Genomic DNA, 19,557 nt, shown 5'->3' with positions numbered 1-19,557 from the left:
CTTTGAAGCAACAGCAGCAGCATTCAGTATGATTAGGGCAAAGGCAAGCCTGCGTGTGTCAAGGCCAGAGAAAAGGATGTTGCAGCAACTGAGCTGTTAAATAATGAGAACTTAGGCAAGGGTTTTAGCTGCATGGAAGAATGGGAAAAGATGCATCTTAGAAGCTGGAAGATTTAGGAATTGGGGGTGGGGTGATATAAGCAGCTGAAAGATTGAGGCTTTACCTATATGTAACAGAGGTTAGAGCTGATGCTGCCATGCAGTCATGTGTGACAGATAGCATGGTATGTTGTCCACAGCATCACCGAAAACAAGGTGGATGGAGGGCTTGGGGTCACAGAGAATACTAGCAAGCAAAAAGTCCAGGCATTTTCTCTCTCTCATCTCCTGTTCAGCTCTTCTCTCTGCAGACAACTACAGGGTAGCTGCTTAGTGTAAACCAACAATTCTACACAGAATTTAAGTGCAGTTCCAGTAATATTTCTTTTCTCACGTGATCAGATTCTGTTCACATATACCCATGAGGTTGTGACTCTCATCTAACTCAGAAAATACAAATCCTTTCCTCGATACTCAGTAATAAACTGTACAGACCTTGTGCAGTTTTCTGCTGTATTCCTGGAATAAGATTACCAGCAAGATTAAGGCCTCTGGTTTTGAGAAGGGAGATTTCACAGGATTAAATGTTATCCAGCCTACTTCGGAAACAGAGGATAAAACACAAGAAAAGAAAATGAATTATATTACTCAAAATATCACAGACTATGGTGGTGGTGGAAGGGATAATGAAAAACCAAAAATTTAAATTATATGCAGAAATAACGGTGGAAAGCACTGCAGGGCGTACAATTCCGATTTGTTGCCAGAAGAGGGCACTCGCGGCTTTTTTTTTTTTTTTTTTTTTTTTTTTTTTTTTTTTAATGACTTGAGAGATTTAAATCGAGATTTCCCTTGGTAGCATTTCCCAGGCATAAATCAAGCACAAATGAATAACCTTTGATTTATCATTCCTAATGGAGATGTACATCATATTGGCGTGTCATCACATTTCAACATTGGCCATTATGATGCCAATCATATAGTAATTTTCTTCCGTGTCATAATCAGCGATGAAGATGTACATTTCCATTCAGTACAATTAGATTTTCATGTTTCTTAATGGTAGCTGAGGGCATTAGGCAGAATACCTGCTTTTGCTGCCTCTAACTCTTTTTCGCTCATATTTTTCTGAAATTGTATCCAAACCATTACCCAATCACCACTTTCCTGTAGTTAAACGCCACCTCTGCTCACATGGGAGAAGGCGAGAAAGATTTAAACCATCATTCCAAGCTGCAGAGGAACGGGCATCAAAATCCCAATCAAACACACCCCGCTGGAAAATATCCGGTGTTAACTATTTAAGAGCTCTTTGCTATGTGTCGCTTCGGGGTGGTCACTTGGGAGCTGACCCACAGCACACACCACAGTAAGGCGTCCCGCTGGGCCTGCTGTCTGACTTGCCAAGCCCAGCGAAACTGTTAGGAATAACTGAGTAGGAAAAAACCAAGCTAGTGCGGGTGGCCGTGAAACCTTCCTGTGAGCAGAGGCCTTTTACTGTGTGGATGGATGCGACATGTTACCTGTCCTCTGATCAAATGGCTCCTGGCTCCTTGACGTAATTGTGAGTCGGGAGCTGTGTATCACAGTGAAACAAGTAAAGCACAAGTAGCGGAGTTTTCAAAAGCACTTCAGCTTGCCTGAACCATCAGGCATTGGTGGTATTTTGGTGGCCTTTTAGGAAAGTAAGTATTTTCTTCACATTTTTTGTGCCTTCATTCTCTGTCCAACTGGGCCAGTCGTGCTGGGATGTGCAGGGACTGGAGGACAGAGAAACACAGCACCGTAATGCCTCGTATCTACACCAAAACTCCCAAGTGCACACACTGAGCGAGCACCTGGCACAACCTGACCATGGGAGGAAGGCCGGCGTGCTCCCAGAGCCCAGCCATCCCCAGGGCCCCCCGCAGCACGGGCACGCTGCCACCAGCCCCGCCGCACCAACAGCCCGAGGGTGACACGGCGGATAAAGCCGGCTCGGCGACAACGCCTGGCAAAGCCAGCCACAACGCGGCTTACAGGCTGCCCACCTCTCCCCCCGCCGGCTGCGAGCGGCCGCCGGGTCACCGGGCTCGGGGCCCGGCCGCCGGGTGCCATTTCGCGGCGGGCACCGCCGCCCTCACCTGGGCGGGCCGGGAAGATGGCTCCCGCCGGGAGCCGGGGGGGGGGCGGCGCTGCGGCAGGCGGGCGGGTGGGCGGCAGGGGGCGAGCGGCCCCCGGGAGGCTCTCGGCGCCCCCGGCATCGCCTCCCCTCCGGGCCGGCAGTGCTACGAGCCCTCAGGGGTCGGTAACGACACCGAGGGGATGGGGCACGGTGGCAGCGCCCTCTGGCGCCCTCGGTAGCCGGCCGCCGCCGTGCTCCAGGCGGGGCCCGGGCTTTGGGGCCGTTGGGTGCACCCTGAGGGAGAGAAAGGGGCGGCCTGAGGGCTGCCAGCGCTGTAAATCGGGTTGTCTGAGGGAGAGGAGAAGATCCGTGAAAGGGAAGACGGGGGAGAACTCGTATAAAGGACAGCCTTTCGTATAGCTTTCACACAGATAATGTACTGGTAAAACTGCAGCAGAGTGGGGAGCACGCCACTGGCATCCTACAGCATTGAGATCCATGGGCTTGGAAGGCAGAGTATAAGGGAGCCTGGTGACAGTGTTAGCACAGTTGCATGAACTTTTTTGCATTATCTGAAAACTAGTCCAGAAAACCTCCTAAGGAAGGTCTGAAAAGCAGGTCTGGATTGGTAAAATAAACACGCGGCAAAAAAATAGCTGGTTTTTGTTGCTCTTCCAAATGAAAGCCATACCACAGGCACTCTGGCTAAGGACTCGTGTGTCTAACGTATTACCAGACCTACTCAAAACACCAATACTACACCAAACCTGAGCGTGGTGCTACAGAAGGGTTGTTTTGTGTCTCTTCTACATAAGACTTTTTCTTTCTCATAAACGTTAAAAGCGATTTTCTGTGATCAGCACCAGGTAACAAGGAATCTCGCCTTTAAATCTGGGCTGCAGAAGGACCAAGAGGCCCTTTTCAGCAGCAACACTGAGCTTTCATGTACACCAAATTACTTGCCAAAGTAAGTACTTTGTCCCCAGTGATGTCAGCCTAATGTTGCCTTTAGATGCTTTCAACATGGCACACTACCAATACACAGCACATGCGATATATGGTGCTCTGATTACGGCAGTGTTGCCTTTAGACTGATAACAGTAGTGTTTTTCTTCACATACAAAAACTGAGTTCCTGTCAAGGACACAAGTCTACATCATAGCAAGACAAAACATGAGTTTTCTGAGAGAACTGCATTCTTCCCATATGTAGCCAAACTGAAAAGATACTCATTTGTGACTGGATTTAAATTACTGTTTTTATATGTATATATATGTTGACGTTGATATGGCAAATGACTTGACCTTTGCTGCCTCTCTATCCATAACCTGTGAAGTTTTGTAGTCTGCCCTCATGCAGTGGGCAAACAAGGTATCCTGTCTGTAAATCTACTTATCTTAGTCATATAGCATAAAGAGTTGATGTAGCCCTTTTAACTGCCTTTATACCATGACTGCCTGCAGAGTCACATTTGACCTGTTCACTAATGAAAGAAGTTTTATTTAGTAAACTTCAAAATGTGTTCAGGCTCAAACTGAAGCAAGGCAATGTCTAAAAAGTCTGATTATAATCCCAATTCTTTTCCTGGTAAAACATGCTCTACAAAGCCAGGATGCTTCATGACTGTAAATAGAAAATGGAAAATTTACTCAGTAACCAAAAGCCTCACTGGGATTGAATGGGAGAGTGAATTACTTAAAGATAAAACTTGGGAAGAAATAAAAAACTATTGTCAAAGATCAGTGAGTAAAAGGGAAGTAATGATGCTTATGAAAGACCATGTTGGGTCCAGTTTTGAAGATGGAATCTTTTTCCACTTGTATGAGGGTGAATTAAGGACAACTCGAATGAAATTAGTAATCACAACAGTGTAGAAGCAAATTGAGAGAAAAATCAGTTTCTTTTGATGCTTACTTAATACAGTATGTTACTAATGAATGGTGTTAGCTGCAAATGTCTCTCTCAGCTTCATATTTTCACGTTAAAATTTATTCGTACTGTCCTGATTGAAATTGTACAGATCTAGAGCAGAGACTTGGATTTAGGTAAAATTATTAGGATTAGAAATGGTGCAAAGCCAGAACCTCAGACCTGATCCTCTTTGAATTTCTATGGGAAAGAGTTTGAACTCAAATCCCCAGATGTGAACCTGCTTGCACAGTTTAATTCTGGGTCAGCTCAACTAGCAGTAGGAGCTGAAAATCCTGGTCTGGTTTTGTGTGGGTGTAATCCCGCAAGAACATTTGATTGTGAGATTTTATGGGTTTTATGAATGATTGAAAGTGAGAGAAAGGAGGCCTTTCATGACTGTTGATGAGACTAGCATCCTATTCATGCAGTATGAAGGAACAAAAGATAGTTATTACACTAGTTTTTATAAATCATTGGGAACAGAAGGTGTGGGAGGAAAAGTGCCAAAGATTATTCAGAAGACTAGAGGTTCAGAACAAAGACTATTTCTGTACAGTGCCTGGCACAAAGAAACTTCATTTTTGGTTAGTTTTTAGGCATTGTTATAGCAAATGATTAATATTAAAAAAGGAAATCATTTTTGTAGGTTAACTGTGGTATTTAGTTTTCCCCACTTAAAACGTAAACAAAACCACCAACATAAATGAGTTTACAATCTGTTACTTTACCTAAACCCAGAATTTGGCTTTATTACAGAAGCTGAATTGAATTTGCCTAGAGAAAAAAACAGAGACACAACTGCTAAGATGGGGACAGAGAGAAAACAGAGGAATGAAAATGTGTTATCAAGCTAAAGATAAAAGCCGTGCTGGCTTGTAGAGTCCTGGACAAGAAGGTAAGGGATGAAGAGAAGACTCAAAATATTTGAGAGGAGTGCCTGAAGTGTAAACCACAACTTACTGGTGCTAATAGCTCTATAACTGCACCACAACTTACTGGTGATCATAGATCTGTAACTCCTCTAGTTTGCTATGAAAGTCCAGGCTACTCTGTCTGTTTACACTAGCAATGCATCTGGTCTGCAGTTAAAAACCTAGGAGAAGTATTTTGGGCAAAAGGATATTATCCTATCTAAGCTACTGTGACTTTGCTTAGCATGTCAGCAGGTCCTAAATTACTTATCTCTCATTCTGCTTTGTCTTTGTGCATGTAGAATTGTTTTTCTGAGAAATGAAGTCAGAGATGGCTTATTTAATACTGAAATTAATTCATGAGATTCTGAAAGAACATCTCTATCGTATAGCTGGTAAAATTATTATGCATTCTCATTTTCTTTTTCACCATTTTAGCAGAGTATTTTTTTTCCTCGTTGGGCTAAAGCGTATATATAAGCTTTCCCTTTTCCTCACTACATCTCCCATCATCGACTAAGGGTATCACCATTATCCTGGAACAGGAAGAGTCCTGGATTGGATCGGCTATTTCACTGCCTGTGTGCATCTTGGAGATAAGGAAACAGTATTCACTCTTTGGAAAGAAAAGACGTCCTTCTGAGTAGCTTGTGTATGTTTCCCTGTGCCTTTCATTTATTAATTTTCACATGACATGCACGTCCAAAAGCCAGTATGCTGTATTAGGGCTCAACCCCACACTACTGACGTCAGTGAGAGGTGTATCAATTACTCTAATGAACACAGGATTAGGCCTTTGTGGTTATGTGAAGAACCAATTATTGTATTTTTCTGTGAACCTACATTAAAACCTCCTTACAAGCGTAACGTGCAGGGTGTGAATGGAAGAAAACATTGCTTTTCTGTTTCAGTTTAAATTTGACTTCAGTACTAAACCTGTTATATTCAGATTTTGAAAAGCAGCGCATTGGCAGAATCAGACACATTTTACCCTCTACTGCAGCTCCCAGTAATGTAAGGCATTGTGTGGTTTAATCTCTTCCTAGTCATTTCTTGCTTAAGGACCCAGTACTTGCACAGCTTCTGCATTAAAAAAGGCTTCTAGCATCTTGCAGGGTGAGACCCCCTGATACATAATGTATAATAGATGGTCTTTATGGAACTCCATGGTCAAACAAGCACCTTTTTTTTTCTTTTTTTTTTAGGAAAAAAAAAAAGAAAAAGGAACAACTCCAAGCTAGAAGAAAGCATGAGTTTATGTAATTTACTGTGTTTTATTCCTCTTGTTTTTATTCACAGTCTTTCAAGTATGACAGCTGTGATGTAATGACCTGGCCTACATATTGCACAGCACAATGCTGCAGATCTTTTTATTTTCCTGTTGTTCCTAATCATTATTTATTATTTGAGATGATTATCAATCATTTCATATACAGCTCCAAAGAGAGCAAGAACATCTTCCTAGCAACATAAATTTTTATATTCGAAGCTCAGAGTGGCTGACTTCAGTTTAGCTTTCTGAAAGTGATTAGTCCACAGTGCAGGTGAGTTTAATTTCCATGTAAATATGTTCTCTGCATCAGTAATTTATGCTTAAAATCATAAACACTAAAAGTGAACAGCTGCCTTTCAGATACAACCTGTGATGGGGTTGATGCAGAGCTCATTTTTTATCCTTCAGTCCACCACAAATTCCCCATTATTTCATTCTGTTCCTGTGTATCCAAATAAAAAGGTTGTTTTTATTATTAATACTTCTGTCTTTTCTTTGCAAATATTCTGCAGAAGCTGAAGATAAGCTGCATTATATTTTGTCTTGGAATAAAAGTTTATAGTGTTACTACAGTATGGTGATTGGAGTTGAACCTTACTGGGGCAGGTTATATTATATTTATTGACATGATAGGAAAATACAAGTTTAAAAGTCATTAAAAGATACAGTAGCAGACACCTACAAACTAGAAATACTTTTGTGTTCACCCTGGCCCGAATACTGTTTCTAAGAGCAGATATTTTGTGCTTCTGTAGGAATATGTAAATCTTATTTTAAGCTGAGGAAACATTAAATAAGAAGGTCTTTATATTTTAGGTTATTAGGATTCAGTATAAAGCTGCAAAGTAATCTCATGAAAGTAGTGGTGTAGTCTAGGGGACAGACACCAGCTTAGGAATCAGGGGGCTTGTGTTTCATTTCTAGTTATCTGTCTTGCTTGATAGTTTTGGCCTCTTCATCTCAGCTCTTAGTGATGCCATTTTTCACTGGTTGTCTGTCTTCACTATTTAAAGTGTAAAATTGTTGTGACTAGCATTATCCTTCTGTATGCATTTTGCAGTACGTACTGCGGTGGAGCTCTGTGGATGAGGTGAGGCCTTTTTGGATGTTATAGCACAAAAATAACTGACACTCCCCTTAAACTGGGTAAAGGAACAACATGATGATGTCAAAAAAAATAAAGGAAGGGAACTTACATCTGGATTTCTGATATAAATCTTAAATAGAGCAGAGCTTTCTTTATTACGCTACATGGTTCAAATGGGGGAGTTAACCAGACATTACTCATGAAGCAAAGAAAGCCAGTTTATCATTGCTCAGAATATCCATAGGTAGATCTATGCTTCTCTCTAGCTGCTGAAGTATGCCACTCAGATGTACACCAGAAACGATTGCCTATGGATTAACGACAAATAAACCACAGTTGACCAAAATGGTTTGGCTGCAAGAGATGGGTTTCCTGGTACTGCTCCTTGCTTTTCCCCAGCAAGCACACACAGACACCTGTAGTACACTACGTCAGCCTTCACATACAGAATCTGATGCCCTGAAATACCTCAAGGTGCAATTTCAAGAACTGTTTTTCTATTTCTTTTCCAAAAGTAAAGCTTAATGAAGCAAATAGTTGTGATAATATGCATAAATGAGGCACAAATGTAGCTGAAGGTGATTAATTTAAAACTGTAACTAACTGTTCAGGTGAAAGCATGCTTCATTATTCTGCTACCTGTAGATTTAGGATGGCAATACGACAATGTCTGCTCAATAATTTGTGCTATTGACAGACAAGTATAGTTATTGTGAACTACTGTGTGCTAGCCTTAATTATTTTTTTTTCCTACTCTTTAACTGTTAGCTTTCTCCCCACCCCCACTTTGATTATCTCAGAGTATTTCTATATTGGTCTCTTTGCAGATTCATTCATAACATCTATTTGTGCATTTATGAATTTTAGAATTAATCCCTGCTCTTAGGACATCATTCCTTTCCCTTCCAGAAGGAGAGCTAGATTTACTCATGCCTTTAGCTACTTTAAGCTATGCAGCTTTAAAGCATCTTTAAAGCCATCTTAATTGGTTAAGCCTGATTTACACCTTTTTTTCTTCATCAGAGCAGTACTAAGAAACCAGAATGGCAGTTTGGCCTTTACACTTCTTTTCTTGTTTCCCTTCTTCTTTAGTGTTCTGTTCTCTTATTCTTCTTTAACATATAGGTAAGTGATTAGAGTATTCAGGAATTGGAAAAAAAAATAATCCTACAATTAATCAAATCACCTATTCATTTAATAATTCTTTATTCAGACAGCCCAATTACCACTGTGTTCTGGCCTCTACAGTTCTCTTGTCTTATTTCACAACTTTTTTTTTTCATACTGACTGCATAAACACTAATTCAGAAGTGAAAACTATCAAAATAATCATCTTCAAATCAGAATAAGGCAATATAAATATTCCATTTGCCAAATTAACCCTTTTTAAAATTCTTTGCAGTATAGAAATACTTATGCCAGAAATCTTTGCTTACTATTTAAAAGCCACTGTTAGATAAATTCAAGCTGTAGAATTTCAGAGCGCCAAGAACTCAAGCATAATCTTGAAAGTGCTTGAATTTGGACTTGGATTTTAGTCAGTAAAATCCTGCAGGGTGAGTGTGATGTCCTCATTACCAGTTTCCCAGCCCTTAGAGCATTTAGCCAACCTCTGGGAGATGTGAATTCAGTGTTCAGAGGAGATTTCGACCTTCACAAGGAGTTTGCAACAATGCAAGTATGCAAAGCGTGCTGGGATGAAAGAAAAAAAGGTCTGATCTTCAAAGAGCAATCAGGATTCATAATAATAATTATATAGAGTCACTAATGCTAGTAAAAGCCTAACATCAAATTCTTGTTTGGGAGAAGGCAGCATGGGGTTCCAGCTCTGCTCTTCTGAGTGTTTTTGTATTAGACACCCAGCAGTGCAAGGACTGAAATCCAAGCCTTTCCTCTTCAGCCTGGCACTCTAACCCCTCAGCTGGAACGTCACTCTCACTCTGCATCTACACTCAGCCAGTGCAACATGGAGTACCCTCAAAAAGAATATTAAAAGTGGTCCTTTTCTGAACCTAGAATAATCTACAGCCTTGTAGGAGGGATATTCTTGTGCAAGGTGTAGGATTCAGCACAGGCCTACTATATTTTGTGTTAAAACTCCTACCACTGATTTTAAGAGCCATCGTGCTCAAAGGAGGAAGGAACTTAGCTGTAGACTATTCTATGGGTATAGGAACCTCAGGAAACAGTCATCGTACTGCTCATTGTACCTACATCTCACCTTTACTTGGTCATGATGACTATCAGCGTCTCTAGTTTGGGGTGAATACAATGAACATTAGTGGTTCGTGAATTATTATTTCTGATGTTTTCCTTAGTGGGCAGAGTTGGATTGGAAAAGGATTTACTTCTGAGTGACTTTTTGAAAATGGGAGTCTTTTCCATAGTACATTTATAATCAATGTTCTTGTTTGTATGGGTTTTTAACCCCGGTAAACAGCTAAACATCACACAGCCACTCACTCACTCTCCCCCAGTGGGATGGGGAAGAGAATCAGAAGGGTAACAGTGAGAAAACTCATGGGTTGATGTGAAGATAGTCTAATAGGTAAAGCAAAGCAATTTTGTCAACAACAACTAAAACATTGGTGTGTTATCAACACTGTTTTGATCACAAATCCAAAATATAGCACCATACAAGCTACAGTGAAGACAATTAACTCTCTCCCAGCCAAAAGCCAATACATATGGATTACAGATCTTTGTACAGCGACAATGACTCTTTCACACTAGTCTTTCTGCAACTCTGTCAGCTCTGATATCTTTTGCAGACACAGTTTATCAGCCTCTTCATTCCAAGACAAGCGATCAATATCTGGAGCTACCTGTATGCTTCTTTTTATATAATCTCATTCTCAACTTTACTCATAAAATATCACCATTACCATTTCTTTCTATCCACCTGTGTTGTGCAGCTTGCACACAAGCTTTTGATGTACAGTGCAACCTTTTCTTTGTCCCTTCTGCACAGACTGCATGCATCAATATTAACTTTTCAGCTCTCTGATTTATCTCATTACATTTCTGTATTACCAGCCAAGTCATAATTTCCTTCCCGTAATGTCACTCTGAGCTCATTTCCCATACACTGCATTTGTATATAGACAATTACTGGGTTTATTGCTTGCTTCCTTCCTACTGGCCTTGGCTTTTCTCCCTAGTCTTTATCTTCCAGCATTCAATATTTATGGAAAGAGCTCCGCATTGAATTGTAACATCCCAGTCTAAGTTCACAGCTACCTGAAATAGCATCACAGTACTAGTCTCTTGCATTTTCCTGTACTCAGGTGGCCAGTTTTTAAATACAAACTGCTCACCCTTCCCACAACGAGTAGGATTTGGTCATGTTTCCAGTCCCATCAGCTGTGCAAGAGGTCCAAACACACCACTGGAGTCAGTTACGTCACCAAAGCTGTGTGGAGGGATGTGAAACCATCACCCAAACCAGTTAAGGGCAGCTCATTCTGCAAAACAAGAACAAGGGGGTTGCCACTGACTTTGTGATAACAGTTTGTGCGAAGACACTCTTCATAAGCAGCGACTCCCTGGTTGTTTGAGAGGAAATTTGTTGCAATTACGAGGGTCTTCATACAGGGTGAGCAAACCTTCCTCTCTCCCAAGGCCACAAGCACCACACAGGCCTCATGCTAGGAAGCAATCCAGCCCTCTGCACCTTGTGGCTATAAGGGCAAATGTGGCATGTAAGGATGGCAGCTGGGAGCGATGCCTAAGGCGCTGCACAACTTTCTTGTGCCTGAAGGCTGGTCATATGTGGCCACAAGCAGGGGAGACCAGGTCATACTGGAGGGCTCATAACATTTCTCTCCTACCTGGAGACGATTCCAACCATGCAGCTGGAGTAAAGCCCACAACACGTACCTGCCTTGGCTCTATACTTTGTCTCAGCACTCGTCTAAAATTTTTAGCACAGTCCTTGAGCCTCCCTCATAGAAGGCTGAGAAAGTCCTCTATTCTCAGCTCAATTCCTTCCCCAAACCTCAATGCCATAGCTCCACTTGATGAAAATAAGGGCTCAAAGCTCTCTTCCAGCCTCTTTTCCAGAAAAGCAGAGGTGCTTGTATTCATTTCGTTGTTCACTAGATGGCAACCTTAGCTTAAAAATCAGTTTCTTTTCTCACAGAAAAAGTTAGCTAATGTGATCTCAGAGAGAAAATACACGAGAAATGCCCAATATGCTGCTCCAAGGGTAGAAAAAAAAAGCGTCTGCTGTGATGCTAAGTATATCAGTCTGTGCATCACAGGGGGTCCTAAGGGAGCTGGCTGATGGAGTTGCCAAGCCTCTCTCCATCGTATTTGAAAAGTCCTGTCAGTCAGGTGAAGTCCCAAGTAATTAGAAAAAGGGAAACATCACTCCCATTTTTAAAAAGGGTAGAAAGGAGGACCTGGAGAGCTACAGACTGGTGAGCCTCACCTCTGTGCCTGGGAAGATCATGGAACAGATCCTCCTGGAAGCAATGTCAAGGCACCTGCAAGACAAGGAGTCAATCCGAGACAGCCGGCATGGCTTCACCAAGGGCAAATTGTGCCTGATGAATCTGGTGGCCTTCTGTGATGGAGTGACTGCATCAGTCAACAAGAGAGGACCAACTGATATCATCTACCTGGAGTTCTGTAAGGCCTTTGGCAATGTCCCACATAACATCCCGATCTCTAAATTGGAGGGAGATGGATTTGAAGGGTGAGCCATTCAGCTGATAAGGAATTGGCTGGATGGGTACATCCAGAGAGCTGTGGTCAACACAGGTGGAGGCCAGTGATGAGTGGTGTCCCTCAGGAGTCTGTCTTGGGACTGGTACTGTTTAATATCTTTATTAACAACATAGACAGTGGGATCTAGTGCACCCTCAGCAAGTTTGCAGATGACACCAAGCTGAGTGGTGCAGTCGATACACCAGAAGGAAGGGAAGCCATCCAAAGGGGCATGGACAAGCTTGAGAAGTGGGCCCACATGAACCTACTGAGGCTCAACAAATCCAAGCGCAAGGTGCTGTGCCCGGGCTGGGGCAATCCCAGACATGAGCACAGACTGGGAGAAGAACTCACTGAGAGCAGCCCTGCAGAGGACCTGGGGGTTCTCATGGATGAAAAGCCCCATGAGCCTGGGCCGCATCAACAGAGGGGGGGGCAGCAGGGGAGGGGAGGTGGTTGTCCCCCTCTGCTCTGACCTCATGAGGCCCCACCTGCAGTGCTGCGTCCAGGGCTGGGGCCCCCAGCACAAGAAGGATGTGGAGCTGTTAGAGTGGGTCCGGAGGAGGGCCACAAAGATGACCAAGGGTCTGGAGCACCTCTCCTATGAAGAAAAATTAATCTGAAGGAGTGCTTTAGCTCTTCTATTTTGGGAAATAGAAGAGGGAACCAAGAGGGAAAGGAAGAATTTGGACTAGGCCCTGAAGTAGGGATAGAAACCTATCTTACAGTGAAATTAGTTACAGATAAATGGAAAAGAGAGACACTAGCAAATCTTGTGGCATGAAGAGCTGAGCAAAAGTTTGTTAAGTACAAAGTCATGGGTGTGATCAGAGCCAGCTCGGCAGCCACAAGCTCTCTTTGGGCAGGAGCAACGATACTGACACAGAAGGGAATTTCTCCTGCTTTTTTCTGACAGTTTTCACATGCCTTTTATCCCTGCTGAGGGAGACAGCTGCTCGTGTTTATTAGCTCTGCTGCCGGAGCAGGTTTGCTATCCCTTCTCCCTCGTAACGCTGATGTAATGATGTCCCCAGAGAGCCGTGCCTGTGGGCAGCAGTGTGAGCCCGCTGAGCCTCTCGCAGCCAGCCCGTGTGCTCCTGCGGCTGTGAGCGGTGCTGTGCCTCCCCAGTACCTATTTTCGGTACTCCTGCTGGTGCCCACGGGGGAAACAACAGGCTGCGTGCTCATTAGCAGATGCATGCTGGTAAATGAATTGGTGTTAGCGGTACGTAAAGACCCTTTTGCTAACAATAACATGGCTTGTTGGAGGTTTATAATACAGTCAGATAATTGGATTTGAAACAAGAGGCTAGATAGACACAGACCATGGGGAACATCACTCCCTGCTAGTGTGGGTCGCTGAAGAAATGCAGGAGGAGTGGGATGTGTGCACCCCGTTTTGGGTGGCATCAGTTCACTGTGGCTGGTCAGATGAGCAGCAGTCGTACCTCATCTGCAGCCTCATTGATCCTGCCATCGTGCCGCGGCAGCTGCGATCAGCACTGCTCAGGTACCCGGAGACAAAGCGAGGCTATCAAGTCTATCCCATGTGAAAATCCATACTTGGCCTCACCGCACTGCTCCATCTCACGCAGTTTCTCTGCTCGAGCCTCAAGGCAGCTGCTCAGAGCCTTCCCTGAGACAGTGCTGCACTTGCAATGTCAATGTCTGGAATAGGGTAAAACCATCACAAATGGGGGCTGAGGTACTGGCTGAGCTGCTACCAGTGCTGGTGACACCCCCACTCACTCGGACTAAAGAGCCCCTGATACCAGAAGTGTTAAAACCTAACAAATGTGGAAAAGACGCTCTCCCTCCTTAAAACTATCTATCCACGTATTTTCACAAATAGCTCAGAAATTTGGCACTGGCAAGTGTTCTTCATAGACAAAGCATGCCTAGTCCCATGTAGAAACTGGAAAAGCTCCCTGAGATAATATAAATAGATTTACTAAGATCTGATTAGGCTCGATATTGACTGTTGACTCTCTCTGTACTCCTTTTACATTTTTTATCACTCCTTCTATGGATTTAAGAATATGGAAATCTACATCCTAAATTCAAAAGCACTTTTCCCACTGATTAGAAAAGATCAGTCAAGGAACCTAACAGCTGCCCGGCTGCATTTGTTGTTCTGGAGCTGGAAAGTGAGCGTATCAGCTCCTTTCTGCCAAGAACGGTGCCGGTGCTCAAACCTATGTAAAACAGTTTCCTCACATTAGAAAAGAATCCAATGAAAAAATGAAGCAAAGAAAGGCACGTTTGGCTTCTCACGCTGCCACCAAGAAGGACTGAAGATGCACACGGTGCTATTACAGAAGTGTGGCTGCTGTTGCACTTAAAGAGCAGCCATTAACACTATTTTGAAGGGAAAAAGAATACCTGCTCTGAGTTTTTTTTCTAAAATCCCTGTGACGCTGACAGCAGCCCAAGGAGTTCCCCATATCTTACTTGTAAATAGAGTGGGAATGGTTTAATATACTCAGATGATTTACGCTATTTGCTGCAGAACCATTGTGGCTTATATTAAGCACTTTCAGAGTATAATTTGTGGGTCAGAGAGACTGTGTAATAGCCTGTTAGGATCCGTAATGATTGATCATGTCACCACTGCTGGGAGAGACTATTGCACACGGATTATGCTTCCGGAGCCAATACATTTGGCTCTTCAGATTTGCATGCATAGTAATTCTCTGGGCTAATAGCTGTCATCATACATTTATTCCAGTAATACTGACTGTTGACTCATTTGTGATTCCTTCACAATGCAACAATTGATCAGTTCAACTACTGCGGTGACTTCCTCAAAAGTCAGGACTCTTAAAATACACGTATTACCACAAACAGAGCCGGGATTGTTGCTTTATAGCAGGCTGCTGTGAAACACCATCTTCATTTATTATAGCTCCCCTCCGTTCCTCCCTACTCACACTTATTTCCTTGTGGCTGAAATAAAACCTTATCACCAGGAGCTGGAAATCTGTTCTTTCGCTCCCCTCAAAGGCCAGGGCACACCAGCTCGTGCTGGAGCTCGTGAGGAGGCACCAGAAGCTAACTAGAGGCACACATTCAGCTGACAAGACCAGGGGCGTCAGAGCCAGCACCTCTGGCTGGAAGGACGCGGCAGCAGCCGAGAAAGCTGCCTCCACATCCCCCTTTCCCCCACCTCCGTCATCACCCTTCTCCCCCCGCACAACCTCCTCACTCGTTGCCTTGGACGTGGCAAAGCTTCGCAGTGCCCATCTCACTCGACGCCTTCAGAGGGCTCGGGGGACTGAGGTCAGTGAAGTCAGAGAGGAGGCATAACCTATAGCAGCCGAACTGACAGCTGCCACGGCCTCTCTTGTCCTTGGTTTTCAGGCTCCAGAGGGGAAACGTCTCGTAAAGTATAACCACGTATATACGCAAAAGGCTCGGGGGTGTTGGCGTTTCAGGCAAGATATTCTCGGCTTCTTTATTACCAGCTGAAAACAGGATGGATTCACAGGAGCTGTAAGGGCAAGTCAGCTCATGCTCTGCACTGGTGACAAAAAGCATGACAAGGCAAGTAAGGGACAGAGGCACACACCCTGCTACTGAAGAAAGGCAGTTTCAATGAACACTGGTTCTTATTTCAGGTCCACACAGCTCAGCTGTCTGGTGAAGTGACATGCATTTCTTTGAAATTCAGGGCTTTGTGCTGCATGTGCTCAAAAAAAAAGTTGGAAATGCTACATGTGCTCTGGGAGAAGGAGTCGTATTCACAGTATCACAGTATCACAGATTTCTAGGTTGGAAGAGACCTCAAGATCATCGAGTCCAACCTCCGACCTAACACTAAGTACTCCACTAAACCATATCGCTAAGCTCTACATCTAAACGTCTTTTAAAGACCTCCAGGGATGGTGACTCCACCACCTCCCTGGGCAGCCCGTTCCAATGCTTAATAACCCTTTCGGTAAAGAAGTTCTTCCTAACATCCAACCTAAACCTCCCCTGTCGCAACTTTCGCCCATTCCCCCTCGTCCTGTCACCAGGCACATGGGAGAACAGACCAACCCCCACCTCTCTACAGCCTCCTTTAAGGTACCTGTAGAGAGCGATAAGGTCGCCCCTGAGCCTCCTCTTCTCCAGGCTGAACAAGCCCAGCTCCCTCAGCCGCTCCTCGTAAGACTTGTTCTCCAGACCCCTCACCAGCTTGGTCGCCCTTCTCTGGACTCGCTCGAGCACGTCCATGTCCTTCCTGTAGCGAGGGGCCCAAAACTGAACACAGTACTCAAGGTGCGGCCTCACCAGAGCCGAGTACAGGGGCACAAATTCCTTGCTTTTGGAATTAATTCTGTCCTGTATGGATGGACTGGATGCATGTCACTTGCAGAAGGGAAAGTTTTTCATTTGTTTTTCACAAGAAAAATGACAAGATTCTTTAAGCAATGTACTGCTTCTTTTTTTTTTGTATTAATTTTACAGATAAAAATCTGTTGGGCATAATACCTTTTTTTTTTTTCCCCCCATATAATTTGTAATACTGTGGGACTATCATGACAGAATAGCAGAATAGCGTTTGCTACTGGGAACGATTGCCATAGCATGTATTTGCATCTGGTAAAGCCAAACAAAGACCACTTGACTGATCTGCAAAAGTTGTTGGTAGTGTAAACAATTGAACAAAGTAATTGATTATTCTCAATGTAATCAATTACTGTACTTCAAATGGTATTTCTGCCAACTCAACTCATGCATTTTGTCAAATAGCACACTGGAGAACACTTTACTAAGGTCTTGCCTGTAAGCCTCAATTTATAAACATAGATTAGGCTGGGTGACGTGTTTTATTTTATTTTTTATTCTATTTTTTTTTTAACCAGTTGCTCATTACATTAAAGGCAAGAGTTATTAAGAAAATACAACGGGGTTATCTTTTGTAACATCCTGCGGCTGTTGTCAGTGACCACCATGCTGAACTGGCGGGCTTTGAGTCACTTCTGCACAACGGGCCACCGTGTGCCCAACACTCACCTGCAGTGGGGATGCAATATAGATTCAAGTACTTTGACATTTCCAAGTGCACTGTCTTTTATGGAGAGTTCAACTGGCATTTCATTCACAAGGTAAAACGTAGCCAGAAGGAAAGCTTTATGGGCAGCACAGTACAGGGACACTGCTCCCCCTGGGCTTTCCTGTTTGCTTGCCCTGTAGATCTTTTTATGTCTCTCTTTCTTCTACAATTAAATAAGACAAATTTGCTTGGAAGAGTCAAAAACAATAGGAGGAGGAGGACCAGGTTTGTGAAGATCCTCATTTTAAACATACATTTCTCCTGAAAAACTGAAACACGTAAAATATTTTTTTCTGAAACTTCATTTGCAGATATAATTTGCTCTGAAAGCTTCTCACTAAAAAAGCAGTGCTAGGTTACACTCATGTAAGCAGGGAGAAGAGTTTGAGTGTACTGTTTTCTGCTCCTTCTGACAGGTTATTTTCCTATGAAATACTGAGTAAAGTGGCAGATTTACAAAATGTCTCCAGCTGGTTTCTATGCTTGCCTCTGCCTAAGCCTAGCACCTAAAAGCACCTAAACGGTGCCCCACACAGCCTTTCAGGCCCCATGTTCTCCCTGTAACCCTATCTTTGCTGCAGCCTGAAAAATACAATACAAGGAAACACAGGAACTGCTCCCCTGAAGACGTTTGGCTGAAGGACACTGACAGTGGGTAGGGTTTGATGCGGATATTTTGTGCCGCGCTTCATTCCCAAGAGACGTACCTGAGAGCTGCAGTTGTAAGACAGGAATAACAGTTTTCTATCCCATTTGTCTCTTTACAAGTGGTATGAATATATCTAAACGGTGAAAATGCTAAAAACCACTTACTCTCCTTACCCATGACTAGCCTGAAAAATGTTCACTCTGATTTTTTTCTCTGCCTCTCATAACAAAGACCCGCAGTGATGTCTGTGATTGATTCAGTAAAACAACCACCTGGTGGAGGTAGCCTCAGCATAGCTGACACTATCGGCACGGGCCACAGGTAACGGTTGCTGTTACCAACTACTATCAGGATTTCACCTGGCAAGTACCTCAGCACAAATTAAGATCAAGTTTCCCCCACGGTGCCCAAGAAGCTCAGTATACATAATACAAATTTACCCTGCACTCTCAGCAGAAGATCCCGTCTCAGCCTTCAAGCCTACACCGCACAATAAACACAAGACATGCAGAAGAGATGCTGTCCAATGGCTTTGGTAAGGGAAAGCAGAGAAACTGCGGTGTCTTTCATGGATTACCACTACATCAACCTATGCCAACTTATTTTGCCCATTTTGTAAAAAGGAAAATCCAGCAGGCAAAGGTTTTTCTTTTCCTCTCATTGTTTAACTATGTTTTGGTCAGAGTAAAAAGAAACAAATATATATAACAAATGAGTTACAGGTTGTGGAAATCTAGTGACATTTATCACTACCAATACTGTTCTGGATGTTCTGTAGGGAGTCTGTATGAAGAGACAGTTATCTTCCAGTCCCAAGACTGAAATTTTACGTGACTTGTGTTATGGTGCCCTGAGGAATGAAGGACACTCAGACAGAAGTCGCCACGAAGCAGACTAATTCTATTCTCTCCGTGAGTAATGCACTGAACTTTGAAATAGATGCTGATTTTTTGAATTTCAGAGATTTCTGCCTACTGCCTAAATGACAAGAAAACCTCATTACTGGATTTAACAACAGAAGTGAATTTTCTCAGAAGTTCACCTATCGTAGTATTCAGGATATTGAAAAGACAAAAAAAAGTGGAGGCATCACACAAAAGGTTAAAACAGGTCAGAGAACTTATTTCCTATGATTGAAATGCAACAGTGGGGTCTTGACTTCACTTTCCAAATGCTTGATGTACACTAAAAACTTTCTTGAAGCTGGATATATAATAGGAAGAAGGCAAAGCATCTTGTGCAGATGTTTGGGACAGCCTCTTACACAGACTCCTGGAGCTGGTCTAGCAAGGGTACAGCTGGATGAGCACCCCGATGGCAAGTTTGGATTTAAGCATTTCCAGTTCACTGCAGGAGCCCCGTTCAGGATGCAGAACAAAACCAGAAGCGAGTTCCTGGAGCTGACGAGAGCCGTGTGACCCCAAACACGCCCTCCTTGTCTTCTGGCACGAGCCCTCAGCTTGGCAGGAATTGGACATCCCCTTTCCCCCACCAGGCCTGCTGTTAGCGCTCCCGCGGGCCCCCGCTTTGGAGCCAAGCCAGCACACACACCTGCAGCCGAAGGCAGCGCCACGGGTCTCTGCCAAGCACGGAGAAGCTGGAACAGGCGAGAATGAATAAATGAATGAAGTCGAGAGGACACGAAACACTGCGCTTCCATTGCTCTCGTCACTGTTATTTATGCGCCCCACACAGGCCCTGTGCAGCCTCACAGAGCCGCCGAGCACACAGCTGCCAGGAAGCGGCCGCCTCACGCTGCTCAACATGCAGGTGGC

At 43.7% G+C, this 19,557-nt stretch overlaps 2 long non-coding RNA genes across 12 annotated transcripts in view; one reads left to right on the top strand and one right to left on the bottom strand.

The window, feature by feature from the left end:
- Positions 1-19,557, bottom strand: part of LOC106045331 (uncharacterized) — a 259,361-nt gene that overhangs the window by 53,830 nt on the left and 185,974 nt on the right. Inside the window, exon 1 of one of the 10 annotated variants that reach the window (XR_010831576.1) lies at positions 10,703-11,884. The exons of the other annotated variants lie outside the window; for them this stretch is intronic. This is a non-coding gene — a long non-coding RNA (uncharacterized lncRNA). Of the gene's footprint in view, positions 1-10,702; positions 11,885-19,557 lie in introns of those variants that run through there. 10 annotated transcript variants of the gene reach the window in all.
- Positions 1,217-5,678, top strand: LOC106045332 (uncharacterized). 2 transcript variants are annotated; one of them, XR_007164228.2, is made up of 4 exons: positions 1,217-2,189; positions 3,064-3,170; positions 4,871-5,009; positions 5,464-5,678. It is a non-coding gene; the product is annotated as an uncharacterized lncRNA (long non-coding RNA). The 2 variants fall into 2 exon arrangements; XR_010831579.1 differs by lacking the exon at positions 1,217-2,189 and having other exon boundaries at positions 2,239-3,170.

The sequence above is a fragment of the Anser cygnoides genome, chromosome 4, assembly GCF_040182565.1.
Source record: "Anser cygnoides isolate HZ-2024a breed goose chromosome 4, Taihu_goose_T2T_genome, whole genome shotgun sequence".
NCBI lineage: Eukaryota > Metazoa > Chordata > Aves > Anseriformes > Anatidae > Anser > Anser cygnoides.
This window is presented reverse-complemented; position numbering and strand designations above follow the sequence as displayed.